The sequence below is a fragment of the Calliphora vicina genome, chromosome 2, assembly GCF_958450345.1.
Source record: "Calliphora vicina chromosome 2, idCalVici1.1, whole genome shotgun sequence".
Classification (NCBI taxonomy): Eukaryota; Metazoa; Arthropoda; class Insecta; order Diptera; family Calliphoridae; genus Calliphora; species Calliphora vicina.
Window position 1 is genome coordinate 70,299,438 of NC_088781.1, and position 16,776 is coordinate 70,316,213.

General features: G+C 30.2%; 1 protein-coding gene across 1 annotated transcript in view; it reads left to right on the forward strand.

Moving 5' to 3' along the window:
• Positions 1 to 16,776, forward strand: part of LOC135951476 (facilitated trehalose transporter Tret1) — a 51,570-nt gene that overhangs the window by 15,690 nt on the left and 19,104 nt on the right. The gene's annotated exons all lie outside the window — the stretch shown is intronic.

Genomic DNA, 16,776 nt, shown 5'->3' on the forward strand with positions numbered 1-16,776 from the left:
TACTATTAAAATTGCAATGCTAGTCTTTTCTAGCAACAATACACACGTCTGAGGTTGTGCTGTAGCACAATTGACATTTTTGCAAGTAATGCTATTAGTTGGTGTTATTGTTAAGTGTATAACAACATATAAGTAAACACACCCAATGCACAGTTGGGCAGAATCAATTTTTTTTTGGAAATAAATCTTGTATTTCTAAACGGCTATTCCGATCGGAATAAAATTTGACGTAGACATAAACAAGGAGTATTAGATTTTAAAGTATTAAAATGGAACAAATGATCCAGGGCGGCGCTATGGGGGCTCAAAGTAGGGTACCTTCGACATCCAATTTCAAATATATTTATATTTTTAGAAAGTGCTCGTCTTGAGAAAACATGCTTTAATGTGCTATTTTTCTCTTATAATTTCCGAGTTATAGGCATTTCAAAATTTAAATTTTAAAATTTAGCCATACCTTGGTCCGCTTTTTTAAAAATATAGGTCGTACTTTTGGACATAATTTTTAGTTAGACAACTAAATTACGAATCATATATAAAAGATTTCAGAGCAATATCAATTATCGATCCAAAAATAAACGATTTTCAATTTAGATATTTAAAAATAGTTGTTTTTTGCTGTTTTTTGGGCAAAAAGTTGACTTAACTCTGTTTTTATTAAAAATAAACTTTCTTTAAGAACATACATATAACAATTTTATATTTTTCTGTAAGGTATCTTTACATAGAATATTTTGATATAAAAATACATGTCATATGTTTCGAATATGTCGCCCCTACACCCTTCGGAATGTGACCTATTTTTTATAACAATTTCAAATTTGGGCCACATGTTCTAAAATCCCAAAGCTGGGATCAAAAAACGGAAAGCGGGCTTAGAAACCTTGATGTGTTCCCTATTTATCCCCAAAGTATTTTCCCAGCCCTGAAGGAAATGTAGAACCTATGGGTAAAATTGTAAAAAATACAATTTTTGGGATTTTCGCCTAAATTTTTAGAAATTGCGGGATTACCTTTGACCTTTTGACAAGTTTTTTTACACTTTATAATTTGGAATGACAAATTTAAAAAACCTTGAATATTTCATTAAGTTTTGTTTATAAATAAAGATTTTATTACATATTACATATTTATTGAGTTTCTAAAACTAAAATTTTTATCAACACTTTAATAGGATTTCAAATACATATTAGAAACAATTTAATCCACATTTATTCCGAACAATTTTTTTTTGTTTAAATATGTTAATTTTTGGTCCTACAAAAAAAAATATAGACGCGCATTTTGAGCACATTTTTCTGTAGAGCAAAAACGGTTGAATATATTGCAAATCTTATTTCACCAGTCGATTCTAAATCAAAAATTAATATAATTGATATTTTTTGAATGCTTAAAATAGTTCCAAAAACACACAACAGGGGGCGTAAATCTCATAAAAAAATAACAAAAAGAATTTTAGTTTTTTTAAACCTGCTCGATGAAAATCAATTTTAATCTTGGCAAAACGGCACCAATATTTCCTTTCTATCACTAACCATTAAAAAGTTATGTGCCATTTAACAAGAAAATAATATTTGGTAAAAAAATGTTCAGAAATTTTTTTATTAGCTTGCCTTAACAAAACATTTTTAAAGCCACATAACTTTTTAACGGACTGTGATAGAACGGAAACATTGGTACCATTTTGATAAGCTTAAAATGCCCTTTCATCGTGTATATTTAAAAAATCTAAAATACTTTTTTTATTTTGTTTATGAAATTTGCGCCCCTGTTGCGGGTTTTTGGAACTATTTTTAAGCATTCAAAAAACATCAATTGTATTAATTTTTGATGCACAATCGACTGGTGAAATCAGGTTTGCAATATATTCAACCGTTTTTGCTCTACAGAAAAATGTGCTAAAATGTGCGTCTTTATGTACATTGAACCACCACACACTGGGCCAGAGATGCCATTTTTTGGCAAAAAGTCCATTTCAGGTAGAGAAGAAAAAAAGTTATATATTTCAAGTCTGGGGACTTTGAGCTTTACACCAGTAAAATTTTGTATCATTGTGGGTCAAATTCAAATTTTCATATTTTTGTGAATATAATTTATATTTCAAAAATATTATATAATATTCACATGAGTCAAAAATAGTTACATGAAATGATAGTTAATTAAACAGATGGAACTGGTGCTTAAAATAAAAATGAAAATTATTAGTAATTTGAAGATAATTATTAAAAATTTTTTATTTAACCTTATAAATATGATTTTTTTCCAAAAACTTTAAGTTTCAAAACCTAGTGCCAAGCAGTGCCAGAGGATATTTTAATGGTTATAGCACCAATCGACGCATTGATATGCTCGCTGTCCAGAATTTTGCAACCGTCTGCGACCGTTCATAAACTTAAGAGTTATTGCCGATAATATAAAAATAGTCGTTGAAACTCAGGATATTTTTACCATGTAAAAATTTAATGAAAAAATTAAAATTAATTTTTAGTAATATAACATTTTGATGATAAAATTGGCAGATATTAGTCTCACATTTAAAAAAAATGACAAATTCAATATCTGTTTAACGCCTTTTTATATTTATAAGTTATATTAACTATTGTCGAATGTCCGATATTTATAGTTATTCTGAAAAAAAAAATCTTGAGTAAAATAGTATTTTATTACCGTTAGATATACCCCAAAATATCTACGGAAAGCTTATGTTTTAGAATATGCCGAAACAAACATGTAGCACTCCCAGAAGCTGTCATTAATCTACTAGCTATACCCGAAATTTCAAAAGCAAATAATTTTATAGAAAATGAAGAGAATGATTGGGATCTACTAGAACAATTTAACGGATTAAGTAACTTGGAACTTATGACCGAAAAGGATTAATTTATTAAAAATTAATTTCCCTAATGAATTTCTATCATTTTTTTTATTATTTTTATTTATTGTTATTAATATTATTTCGCATTTTTACTTACTATATGTATATTACTTTTTAATATTATTAATTATTACTTTTCTAATAAAAAACAAAAAAAAAAATTAAATTACTACCACTTAGTTAGAAAACATACTTGGCTGAATAATTTTCATATTACTAATTTTGGATATTGGATTCTCATTTTTAGTTTTTAGCAATAAGAATTAAGATTCATAATTATCCAGTTATCTTAATTATATATTTTCAGTAATAGTTATATATAATAACAATAAATAATAATTGATGACCGCCATATTTGATCCGCCATTTTTAATATTTCAAGTATTTCAAATTTAATTAAGGTATGGCATAGTTTTATGCCTGTAAACATAAGCCAATGATTTCATAATAACTTCATCTTAAATACTTCTAAGAAATGAAATATTTAATTTTTTCTTATGTTTGATCCGCCATTTTGGATTCAGTTTATTCAATTTTCAAAATCTGACTTCATATTTGTAATCAGTGACCATAGGTCTACAAAACGTGTTCAATAAAAATTTAATGAATTGAATTTTTAAAAATTTTGACCGCCATTTTTGGTCCGGCATTTTGAATTTTAACTTTGGATCTCTGTCCCAGTGTGCACCACAAGGAGTTCAAATTTTTCAAACAAAAAAGGACGCCATTATTAAAAATGGTGATACCCGAAAATCAAATGAAGTGACCTGGTCACAAACGAACTGTAATGTATATACAACGTTTAATGTAAAAGTTAATTTAATAATTACACGGTGCTACGATGGAAAAAAACTTGGAAAACGACCTAGCGTAGGTTATTGAGCTTGCTGAGTACATTAGACATTTTTTTTTTTTTCATCATTTATTTATTGTATCTTCATTATTTAATGAACTAACAATAAGTGGTTCAAATCTTATATCTAATATTATTATTTAATTAGTCCAGCCAGTGCCGGACGAAAAAATTTTGTGTTCATGGTTGTTTTGGTTAAATTGGCATTCTTCCTTCTAGATTAGGTCTGCTGTGTCCCTCCTTCTTAATCGAGTGTGGCCACGGTTATCTAATATGTTGCGGGCCAGCGGGTTTGGGTGAACTTCAAGTTTTTTTAAATATTTTTGTACGTTTTTCGAGATTTCAGTTTTTACAATGGGCACGTTTAGATCTTTGTGTATATTCGCGTTTTTGATATACCAGGGGGCAACTATGATCATTCTTAGAAACTTGTTTTGGCGTCTTTGGATCTTTTCTACATTTGACGCTGAGGCCGTGCCCCATAACTGTATGCCATAACACCATATCGGTTTTATGATCATGTTATAAAGTAGAAGTTTACAATCTAAACTAAGCGTGGAGTTTCTGCCAATAAGCCAATTAATTTGAATTGATTTCAATTTCATTTGAGTCAACTTTGCATCTATATGACTTTTCCATGTAAGGCGACGATCGAGATGTATTCCGAGGTATTTCACTTCCGATTGTTGAATTATTGTTTGGTTATTGATATGAATAGGAGCCATGATTCTCTACGCAATGTAAATGTAATGTGTGTACATTTTTGCTCATTGACTTCAATTTTCCATTGTTTTAACCATTTTTCTAATTCAAATATGTGGTTTTGTAAGTGACGAGACGCTTCTTGAGGGTTTTCATGAATGCTTAGAATAGCAGTATCATCAGCAAATGTTGATGTATGAGTGCGATTGTTAGTTGGCATATCAGACGAATACATCAAATATAAAAAAGGTCCCAGGATACTGCCTTGGGGGACTCCAGCTTCAATGGGTTGTGCAGTACTTAAAAAGTTTCCCTCTTTAACCTTAAATGTTCGACCAGTTAAATAGCTTTCCAACAGCTTATGTGTGTTTGCCGGTAAATTTTGACTCAATTTGTATATTAATCCAGCATGCCATACCTTATCAAACGCTTGAGAGATGTCGATGAAGAGTGCAGAACAGTATTTCTTTTCTTCAAACGCTTTTCTCACCATATTTACAAGTCTATGGGTTTGTTCGATAGTACTGTGTTTTCTTCTAAATCCAAATTGATGATTCGGAATACAATTGTTTTCAGTTAACATCGGGTACAACTTGTTCATAAGTATCTTCTCAAATAGCTTTGATATATTAGACAATAGGCTGATGGGTCTGTATGATTCTACTTTTGTGTGATCTTTTCCCGGCTTGGGTATCATGGTAACCAGTGAAACCTTCCATTCTGGAGGATAATATTCAAGTCGTAATATAGCATTAAAAATAAAAAGAATTATTTTTATTGGAAATTGTGTCAAAAAATTTCCAAAACACCCTCAAACTCAGAAGTTATTCTGAAATAACATTTTTCAGTTATGTCCGTGAACTTATCGATTTGTAACTCAGTCAGTCTCTGTCCGACTTTAAATTTTTAACGGGGTTAAAAAGAAAACTGATTACGCTTTAAAATTAAGTCAACTTTTACTTTAAGCAGTTTTTCTTTCGTTATGTTTGCGACAATAATTTAAGTTGTGTTTATTTAATCGATAAAGTGTATTTGCAATTTTTTCTTCGTCATCTTCATCTTTTGTGGAAACACAATTTTGTTTACTTAACTTATTAATATTTACAATAAAATATAAAAAATAAGGGAATTTGACGATTATACTACTAATTATTCGCCTGGAAGAAGTACTTATTTTTGTTTGCGAATCTTTTACATAAGTTGTTTTGTTAGTAGAATTATTTATAAAATTATGTATTTACTAAAAAAAATAAATAAAAAAATTAAGTCGCAGCCAAGTGTCGAACCAACAACGTTCCGATTGCTAGTCAACGTTGTACTCACTATTGGTTTTCAGCTTTTCGCTTATTTTGATATTTTGTAGACAGAGATGTCATATCTTAAACAATCGTTAAAAATAAATTACTGAATCACACTATCGTTACTGCAAGCGATTATTTATGTCGATAAACATTACGATTGTCGGTTCGTTAAAAGTTAGTAAATCGCACTACTGATCATGAATCTATTGATATAATTATTTGCTATGATGCCAGAAAACTAAAAGAGCCAAAAAATGAAATAGAAATTTTTAAATATAATAATAATCCAATTGGAATACTTAAGTGCAATAATTCAAGATGATGAAATAAATTACTTAGATATATATGTTAAAAAATTCGACAAATGTTTAGAAGATACTACTAAAAAATTTACTATTATAAAAGAATTAAAACCGACAAAGAAAAACAAATGGTTTAATATCGAAATTAGAAATATGAAAAATGAAAAAGTTAATAGTTACCATAGAGCCATTAATGAAAACACAAATGAAGCATGGAACTTATACAAAGAAATCAGAAATAAATATAAAGTCAAAATAGAAAATGAAAAAAATAAATATATAAATAATAAAATATGCAATACAACTAACCAAAAAGAAATGTGGAATAAAATAAAAGAATTAATGTTAAGAAAACCTAGACCTGTGATAAAAACTGTGATATTTAAACAAATAGAATTAAAGGATAGTCAAATAGCCGAGAATTTTAATAACTACTTTGTAAATAGTATTAAAGAAATAAACAATACCATTGATTACGTGCATTATTAGAATTATAAACTATATGTAAGAGTATGAAGAAAAAAACCTGATTATAACAAAATATCTATTAAAACGATAACAGAACTGGGAATTAACAGGAAATATTTTACTAAAAATAATAAATGCATCATTAAAATTAGGAATTTTCCCAAATGATTGGAAGGAAAAAATGGTTACACCTATTGAAAAGGTCAATAACACAATAATGTGCGAAGAATTCAGACCAATAAATTCCTTAAAAACGTGTGAAAAGATTCTTGAAAAAGTTGTCAAAGATCAATTAGAGGAGTATATGGAAAAACAAGAACTACTATCGAAAAATCAATCAGGTTTTAGGAAAAATATACATCAACGATATGCCAAAATCATTAGAAAAATGTGAAATTGTAATGTATGCGGACGATACCCTAATATTTACAGAAGCTGAATCAGAGGAAATATGTAACTACAATCTAACAATCGATATAAATAATATTGACAAATGGTTAAAAATGAATAAAATGAAATTGAATGAAAATAAAACTAAGCTTATGGAAATAAATATGGACAGTAACATAACTTTTAACATTAATAATGTGATAATAGAAAAAGTAAATAATATAAAATATCTAGGTTTTCTAATAGATAAGGATTTAAAACTAAAACAACACATTGAATATATTTGTAAACAAATCGGAAAGAAAATTGTTTTTTTACCACATTAGTTAAACCACATTTTGAATACGGTTTTATACACATGCTGCTCAGATGTACATTAGAGTGACAATCAGTTGTATGGAAAAAAATTTTTGTTAAAATTTTGAAGAGTGCCGGGTGGAATATTGTGACACTAGGCCTAAATGTTAAGTGCTAAAAACTTGAGCCAAATCGGGCAACGATTTCTGGACGCGCATCGAGGTCAAAGTTCAGATATATGCAAAATTTTACTGCTAATATGGAATAAATAGGTGAAACTCGTTAACTTTCTGCATTGTTTTCTAGAAATGTATAGATTTATTTATATTAATGAATATTACATTAAAAAAAAATTTTTGGAAATTAACCCTGTATCTCCTTTGGTTCAAAAACTGTATTATCGCCAAAATTAGAGAAAAATGCAAATTTTTCAGATTTTGAAAAAATTTTGCTACTAAATAAATACTTTTGCAATTGAATGCAAAATAATCGAAATATGTACGTAATTATCGTTGTAATGAGATATAAATGACAAAATTTGATTAAAAAATTTTAAAGTTATTACAAATTTGCCAGACCATTAACGTGTTTCAGGCCACTTGAACAAAAAATTTAGGAAAAAAATTAAGATATTTCGAGAAAAATTAAAATAAAAGCTCATTTTTACTTAAAATATGTCCATATTTACTTGTATATGAGTTTTTGTCTTCGTAGGATACCGTTAACCTATTCGAAGGTATGACCAAAAAAAATAATTTTGTTTAACGGCTGTTTCAAAACTCCATTTTCAAATTTTTAAAAATTTTGTTAAACAAATTTCAGATTTTTTCGATCATCACATTGGGGTTTATTGAGATCAAAATAGGGAATAAAAATATGAAAAAAATTATGTCAATACCTCTTACAGTTTTTCCGTACCTGCGATTTAAATTTTGCGTTTTTCAAGAAAAACTAATTTTTTGTCCATATTTAGGCGAATGAGTCCAATTTCCCTAATGTTATAAATTTTAAGTAAAACCTATTCACAATATTATAGTCCTTGTAATTTTAAATATGTTCTGAAAGTTTTACTAAAATCGGAAAACGATAACCTTTGAATCGTGAAGGTCAAAGGTCAAATTTTTCAATATTTGGAATTTCTAATGAAAATATACTGAAATGTTATATACTTTTGGGCCGATTTTCTTGAAACTTAAGGAAAATATAACATAAAGTCCAGAATTTAAAATAACAGCACAAAAATGGAAATTAACCCTTAGCAGCACTTGGGGTCCAAATTACCCTCAACTTTTAAAATCACGAAAAACACAACCATTTTGACCCCAAGTCCTCTTAAAGGTTAAAATCCATTTTTGCACTGTTGTTGTAAATGCTAGACACCAATATATATTTTCCTCAAGTTTCATGAAAATCGGCCCAAAAATATATAACATTTCAGTATATTTTCATTAGAAATTCCAAATATTGAAAAATTTGACCTTTGACCTTCACGATTCAAAGGTTATCGTTTTCCGATTTTAGTAAAACTTTCAGAACATATTTAAAATTACAAGGACTATAATATTGTGAATAGGTTTTACTTAAAAATGATAACATTAAGGAAATTGGACTCATTCGCCTAAATATGGACAAAAAATTAGTTTTTCTTGAAAAACGCAAAATTTAAATCGCAGGTACGGAAAAACTGTAAGAGGTATTGACATAATTTTTTCATATTTTTATTCCCTATTTTGATCTCAATAAACCCCAATGTGATGATCGAAAAAATCTGAAATTTGTTTAACAAAATTTTTAAAAATTTGAAAATGGAGTTTTGAAACAGCCGTTAAAAAAAATTATTTTTTTTGGCCATACCTTCGAATAGGTTAACGGTATCCTACGAAGACAAAAACTCATATACAAGTAAATATGGACATATTTTAAGTAAAAATTAGCTTTTATTTTAATTTTTCTCGAAATATCTTAATTTTTTTCCTAAATTTTTTGTTCAAGTGGCCTGAAACACGTTAATGGGCTGGCGAATTTGTAATAACTTTAAAATTTTTTAATCAAATTTTGTCATTTATATCTCATTACAATGATAATTACGTACATATTTCGATTCTTTTGCATTCAATTGCAAAAGTATTTATTTAGTAGCAAAATTATTTCAAAAACTGAAAAATTTGCATTTTTCTCTAATTTTGGCGATAATACAGTTTTTGGGTCATTTTGAACCAAAGGAGATACAGGGTTAATTTCCAAAAAAAAGATTTTAATGTAATATTCATTAATATAAATAAATCTACACATTTCTAGAAAACAATGCAGAAAGTTAACGAGTTTCACCTATTTATTCCATATTAACAGTAAAATTTTGCATATGTCTGAACTTTGACCTCGATGCGCGTCCAGAAATCGTTGCCCGATTTGGCTCAAATTTTCAGCACTTAACATTTAGGCCTAGTGTCACAATATTCCACCCGGCACTCTTTGAAATCTAAAAAAAAAAATCGGCTGTCACTCTAATGTACATATTGATAGACTACAAAAATTACAAAATAAGGCAATGCGTGCAATACTAAGATGTAATAGATACACACCGATAAATAACATGTTAAGCACTCTTAAATGGCTTTATATAAAACAACGTTTAGAACTAAATACTATAAATTTAATACAAAAAATGAAAATAGGAAAAGCACCAGAATATCTGAAAGAACAATTAATATATGTTGAAAAAACTGAACCCTATAACTTAAGGTATGCTCAAGACTTTCGACTACAACGTGCCGATAATAACAACACACAAAAATCACTGTTCTATAAAGGTTTGAAACTATACAATACGATGCCAAATAGTGTAAAAAACGAGACAGACAACACCCTCTTTAGAAGGAAAGCAGTTGAATTTAAAAGAAATGTTAATATAAATTAGAGCTTAATCATACTATGTAAAAATAAATGTAAAAATTTCTTAGGGGGCATTTACATTACGACTTTAAGTCATGACTAAAAATCATGTTTTATTTTTTGTACTAACAAATTGTGACGTCTAAACAAAAGGCAAGTTTTCTATTTTTCAAGACTTTTTTTGATATTCTGCTTTGAGCTCTTTTCTGATTGGTTGTTGATACGATTATATGCCAAAAAAAGGCAAAGTGGTTGACAAAAAAAAGCATCGTATAAATGCAAGGTGATTTTCGTAGGGGTTTTAAAAGAAAATCAAAAAAAACGAAATGACTTTAAAATTTAAAAAAAACTTTTATTAACATGTAGCTGATACGTATCAAAGGTTCATATTATTATTGGGATATTTTTCCGCATGTAAACATATGGGCGTTTCGTCCGATTAGTTAACCAAGATCGAAAAATAAAATGTTGATAATCATCGTGTTTTATTGAAGATATTTCGATATAATTTAAAGTTTAAATCAGAGGTTCGCAAAAATAAATCCTCTCACCAATACACTTACTCTCACCAACACATTCAATTCTTTATTTCCCAGCGGGAAAAAGATGCAGTAAAGAGGCCTTCCTAAATGCCTCATTTTGCAGACACAAGGACTTGCAAAATCATTTTGCCGCATTGCAAAATCATTTCAATTTTACACGGCGTGTCATTGCGAGCCAAGGCCTTGCATACTCGCTGCTGTTAGAGGGCTGAGAGAAGGCCTACTTATGATGGGCTGTTGGCAGCCAACAAGCTCACTTGTTATTAGAAGGCGATTCATAGGGCTTCTTGAACACCTTCTAAGAGCAGGCAGGGTGGAATGAGTATCGGATCTTTTAGAATGTGTAAGTATGCCTTTTAGAAGGCCTACAAATTGAAGTCCTATCATTTTTTCCCGCTGGGTTTATTCAGTGCACCTACAAACACACAAATACAAAAACTGAAAAAATAAAGGAAAAGTCATACACCGGTGCTCGTGCGTATTCCTAGTTGTCTCGTTGAGTGGACAACGACTACTAAAATGTAAGAGCATAAGAATACGTGTGATTTGATTCTGCACAATTGTGCTATGGGCTGCGCATTACTGCTTTAAATCAAAGTGTAAATGCCACCTTATACAAAAGTATTAAAAATACTACTAATAAAATAAAAAAAAAGTCTTTTTTAATAAACGTTGTGACGTTACATGGTGTCAGAAGTGCTTTTAATTTCTATGAATTATAAAAAGATGAAATAAAAGTTAAAATTAAATTAATTAAATTGCACATTCAAAATGGCGGATGAAGGACAAAATCGCACGCCACGTGCTTTGGACTGTTCTAATATTGCTACGGAATGGCCTAAGTGGAAACAAAACTTCACGGTGTGGTTGATTGCAACAGGAAAAATGGTAAATCCGGAAAAAAAATAAAATTGCAACCTTCATATGGCTTGTTGGTGAACAGGGTGCTGTTATATATAATACGTTATTTCCAAATGATGGTTCACAAAGCTCAATGCTTGGTGAAGTGAGTGCCGCAGAAGGTGTAACAATTCAAAGATCATTGGATGAAGTTATACAAAAATTTGACGATTATTGTCTACCAAAAAAGAACGTTGCAATGGAATCTTTTAAATTTAACATGATTTCTCAAAAAGAAAAACAAACTATTAATGAGTTTCAGACCGAACTTCGAAAACAATTGCCCTTCTGTGAGTTTAAATGCAATTGTGGCGCCTTCTATGAAGAAAGAATGCTTCGTGATCGTATTATTATTGGCGTTCATGACAAGAAATTGCAAATGAAGCTATTAGATGGTAGAGATGAAACATTAGCAAAGGTGCTGGAAACATGCAAAATTTATGAAGCGGCAACAAAGGTATTCTGGAATCTAAAGCAGCAGTAGTAGCAAGTGTAGCAGCGGAGGAAAATAAACGCATAGCTGAAGTAGACACCATTAAACGTTTTTGTTTTAATTGCGGATATTCTTGGTCTCCAACAGCGTTGCCACTCATAAAATATTTTTCCTACCAAATTTCAGATTAAAAACTACCAAAACATACCAAAACCTACCAAATTTTAAATATTTGTAAAATGCTATTTGGATTCCTTTCAAAATTAATAGTTAAATTAAAATTATATTATTGCTGCTATAGCATTACCCTGAGGATGAATATTAAGGCCCATTTCTAAAACTTATTTTAAGGAGCATAAAACTCCTAAAAGTGTTGGTATGCCGACAAAATTCAATACAAATAAGTTTAATGGCGATCGGTACTCACGAAAATAAATTATTGAAATTTTAAAAGAAAAATGGTTTTGCTCACTACTTATTACTTCTTTTAATATGACTACACACAATTTAAATAATATGTGTTATAATTTTGAAATATTTAAAAGGTGTAAACTAAATGTATAATACGTTAAAAGTTTTAGTATTGCAAGGCCTTTGGCATTTTTTGAACTGAACACTACTAAATACGTACACATTAACTTGAATAAACTAAAAATTAAAGATAATTCTGTCTTCATATTTTATAAATAATTTTATTATTTTGGATTAACATAGTTTTTTTTTGTTAAGTATTTTGTTAATTTGTTCTTAAATATACATATTCAAAAAACCTACCAAAATGCGACAAAAATCGGAACAAACCAACCAAACTACCAAAAGTCAATTTGTTAACTTAAAACTACCAATTTTGGTCCAATTGGACCAAAGCGGCAACGCTGGTCTCCAAAGCATATAAATCAGTGCAAGGCAAAGGACGTTACTTGTCGAATATGTTCGAAAGTTGGACATTATGCTAGAATGTGCAGTCAAAAAGGGAAAATACAGCAAACACATCAAAAGAAGGATGGCGATAACAACAACAATAATAGTGGTCGCTACAACAAACGAGGAATTGGTAGTATTGCTTGGGGTGACATTCAAGGTAGGTCTTACTGTGTGAAGAAAGTAGGAGATGAATTAAGTAATGGAAATTATTTTAGAGTGAACTCAATAGAATCAAATCGGAAGAAATGGAATAAGGAATATCGAGTTAAAGGGGAGATAGTAAAATTTATGATTAATACTGGAGCTTAAGTGAATTGAATCCCTTTAGGTGTTATAAGAAAATTGAAAATAAAAATTAATAATGAATTTAATGACTTTCTTGTTTTCGATTAAATTAGATTGTATTGATTTAAGTTTATGAAAATGTTGAGACATATCGTCCAACTGGTGTAAACGCGGCCAGCCGTTCTCAACATATCTACAAATGCGACTGTATTTCTCATCCCCATCCAGAATATTCCGATAATATTTAAAATTTTCCTCCGATAAACAAACTAATTTCGTTATCCTATGAGTTACACCCAATAAACCTTCTAACTCTTCTTCTTCAGATAATTGAGCGCGAGATAAATAGTCAGCAACCAACATTTCCTTTCCAGGCCTATAAGTAATAGTCATCTGTGGTATGGAAAGACCGAAGGATAGGTCAGATGTTTTGCGTTTTCTTGGGTTGGTGAAATATTGGAATTACGTAACCTAACAAGACTTGATGTTAAATTTGAGTGGAATAAGGTACATGAAAAAGAGTTTAAGAACTTATTGACTATTGTTGCTTCCGAACCTATTATGTCCATTGTGTTTGCGTGTCAACGTTTTCACTATTTTGTAAACGGCCGCGAATTTACAATTAAGAGTTATCATAAGCCTTTAGAAACTCTAATTAATAAGGATATTGACGATGTAACAATGCGTCTGCAACGCATGTTCATGTTTTTACTAAAATATCCTGGTATGACTATTACTTATAGGCCTGGGAAGGAAATGTTGGTTGCTAACTGTTTATCTCGCGCTCAATTATCAGAAGAAGAAGAGTTAGAAGGTTTATCGCGAGCCCCAACCGCGAAAATAACGTAAGCGCCAAAAATAAAATTTTATAGGAGAGTTTTTTTCGTTTTTTTTTTGAGTTGTTCAAAGGATTTCTTTGAAAATTGAAATGTAGTCGATTAATGGTATCATGCATCCGATAAATACATTTTTAAGTTAATTTTGTGAGCAACAAATTTGTTTTGGACCTTACGTTATTTTTACCGTCTCTATTACAGGCAGCTGATACTAAATTGTGGCGCATACGATAAATGCTTTACAAAGAAAAAATATTGTCTTACTAATCATAGTAAAGATAGTAGGTGCTTAGGAAATAAGGCACATCTTCTTCATATGTTTCGTTTAAGGCGTCTTTAATATTTTGGGAATGTTTTAGGCCAATATATTCGTTATGAAAATATTCAGGAATACTATTTTTATTGCAAAGAGCTTTTAGATCATTGAATTTATGTGACGAAATTTTTAATTCTGTGTTGTATAGCGGAGGAGGACCGTAGAAGTATTTAAATCAATGTTAATAGTCTTTTCCTCGCTATTGCCTAAATAGCCGTATTTAATTGTAATCACGGTTGTACCAAAAATTGCAGACCGCATTGGGCTTAATTTTATTTTCTTTGAAAGAAGCAGATCAGAAAACATTTTCCAGTTTAGAAAATCAGAGTGCTTTAACGATATACACTCATTACCGTAAGGGTTTGTTCTTGCACTTCAAATAACTGTGGGCAACTAACTAGGAGCTATCGCAATACAAACTTAACTCGTTCACAGTTTTCCGTTCATCTAAAATAAGGAGATATTTGTACATTGCAGTGCAAATTTCATTACAACATCGACTTTAAATTGTAATACTAGTATTTTCTTGAATAAAACAGTGTAATATTTAAACCCTACACCACCATAGTGGGAGGGTATTATGCGTTTGTGCAGATGTTTGTAACGCCAAAAATCTAGTCACCTTAAAGTATACCGATCGACTAAGTATCACGTTCTTAGTCGATTAAAAAAATTTGGTACATATAACTTTTTCGGACCAAGGACGGAACCTATTGAAACCGGCTGTAATCGGTCCACTATTTCATCTAGCCCCCATACAAATGTCCTACCGAAAGTGGACTTTATTGGTCATAAATGTATAATTTATATGGATACATCTACAAATTTTGCTCCAAATTTGGAAATTTTATTGTGATCGGCCCATAATTAGTTATAGCTCCCATATAAGACCCGCATCCAAAAATCACTTTAATGTGCATAAATCTCTTAAAAATGTTGGTATACACATAAAATTCAACATAAATAACTTTATTATAATAACTAATTTCATGGTGATCGGTCCATAATTGCTCATAGCTCCCATATAAGGCCCATTTCGAAAATCACTCAAAAATATAAATTATTGAAATTTTAAAAGAAAAATGATTTTGCTCTTTTTCTTGGTGTAGGGTATTATATGGCCGGGCTTGACCAACCATACTTTCTTACTTGTTTTACTATGAGGCATATTCAAAACTTTTTGAAGGTCGAAACTAGCACATACAAACAAAGTATTTTCCGTCCTTTGTTTTTGTTCCTTCAAAAAAATTCTTAAACTTAAATTCTTCAGTTTGGATGAGACTGCTGTCTAAATTTTTTTTCTTGATCACATTTAGTACATCTATCTTTTTGTATTTCCATTTCTTTTGATTTTATCTCTAGTTCTTCGGCTACTCTTACTTTAATTTACTGCCCCTTTTTGCTTTTATGTCGCTTACGTTATTTTTGCGGTAAAGCAAAAAGGTGAGTGTCGCTTACGATATAATTGAAATTGCGTTATCTCTGTATATATAAACACTTAATTTTCATTATTTCGGGTGTTGATGCGCACGACAATTTTCTATCGATTTTCATTAAAAGGTCAATTTTGAAAAAAATGTTAGGGCTCGATCGGGTGTAATTCATAGGATAACGGAATTAGTTTGTTTATCGGAGGACAATTTTAAATATTATCGGAATATTCTGGATGGGGATGAGAAATACAGTCGCATTTGTAGATATGTTGAGAACGGCTGGCCACGTTTTCACCAGTTGGACGATATGTCTCAACATTTTCATAAACTTAAATCTGAATTTCATGTTGAGAATGGATTGTTATTGCTAAATCAGAAACTGGTTGCACGGGCCACACCTTGGCATTGAAAAGACATTGGCTTGGGCTAGGGAATTATATTATTGGCCTGGAATGAGTAGTAGGATTAAAGAAGTGGTTCAGTCTTGTGATAATAGTCCTTTTGGATCAAGAGAATTTGATAGTTACACTTCTGAATTCAATATTAAATTTAAATTTTCAAGTCCTCGATATCCATAAAGTAGTGGCTTAGCTGAGAAAGGTGTGGCTATCGCGAAGAATATATTGAAGCAATGCTATGAGACAAATGAAATAGCGTTATACCAATATATAATTTTAGAATACAATACAACTCCTGTAGCCGGTATGCAATTGTCTCCATTCTTTGGAAGATTAATTAAAACTAAACTACCAGTATCGGGCTCATTGTTAACCAGAAATAATTTGACGGAGGATTTCGTTCAGGAAAAGATTGAAAGGAAGAAAAATAGACAAAAGTATTATTATGATCGAAACGTGAAGTCATTACCGGTATTAAGTGAGGGAGATTTGGTTCTATTTATGAAGGATCGGAAGGAATGGCACTATGGTGTTGTAGTGAAAAGGGTTAATGAGTGTTCGTACGTGATCAGGGATAATTTTGGTAATTGTTTTAGACGGAATCGAAGATTGATTACTAGGACTGACAA